The following is a 936-nucleotide window of genomic DNA, read 5'->3' on the forward strand; positions in this document are numbered from 1 at the left end:
TATAGACATGCAACTGAATACTGCCCAGTTATTCCTCCCAGGCCATTGTTCTGATACTTGCAGGTCACTGGCCAATACCTGAATTGCTCTTTGGATGAGACTCAAATATTCAAATTTGGGATCCAGTGCTATTTATCCATATCTTTCCCCAGATCTCCTCCAAGTCTACACTTCTCATTTAGGTCCTTACAAATAAAAGAGATCTTTCAGCTTATTTTCTGTCATCAGAAAGAAACTCAGCTCTTAACACCCCATAAAAACTATTTGCCTTCATTCTAAAGTCAGAAAGTCTCAGTCCTTAGCAACACAGCAGCATGTCTTTTCTCTATGGAGAAGAGGAAAATAATTTCTTTTCTGAGCTCTTCTTCTCCAAATACAATTTATATATATAATATATTTATTTATATATAATTTATGTGTAAATTTATATATAATATATAATATAAAAATTTTATATTTTATATAAAAAATACTCATTTGGGCTGAGATACAATGATGAGAAGAAATTAGAAGAAATTAGCAAATGATAGAAAAGAGAAAAGGGTTTTCCAAGCATAGGGCCTGATCTATGTAAAGACTCTAAGATAAAAATTCAGGGTATGTGAGGAAAAAAAGGAATCTATAATGGCTAGAACAAAAACAGTAAAGGTAAAGTTGGAAGGAAATAAGATTGGTGGGAAAGTATACAAAGTTTGCATTGTTTAAGTTCCTGTAGAAGAGGGTAAGGATTCCTATTTTAGCCTAATTGAAATGGAAAAGTATTGAGGGCTATATGGATAGATTTTTAACAAATTCTAATAAATTATAGAAATATCAAATGAGGCAAAGAAGATATTGTTATTGTATTTATGGGAAAATTTTATTTTTTCAGAATATATTATTCTTTCAGTTCATTCCATGTCAGATTTTTATTTATTTATTTATTTATTTATTTAT

The sequence above is a fragment of the Pteropus alecto genome, unplaced genomic scaffold (assembly GCF_000325575.1).
Source record: "Pteropus alecto unplaced genomic scaffold, ASM32557v1 scaffold311, whole genome shotgun sequence".
Lineage (NCBI taxonomy): Eukaryota > Metazoa > Chordata > Mammalia > Chiroptera > Pteropodidae > Pteropus > Pteropus alecto.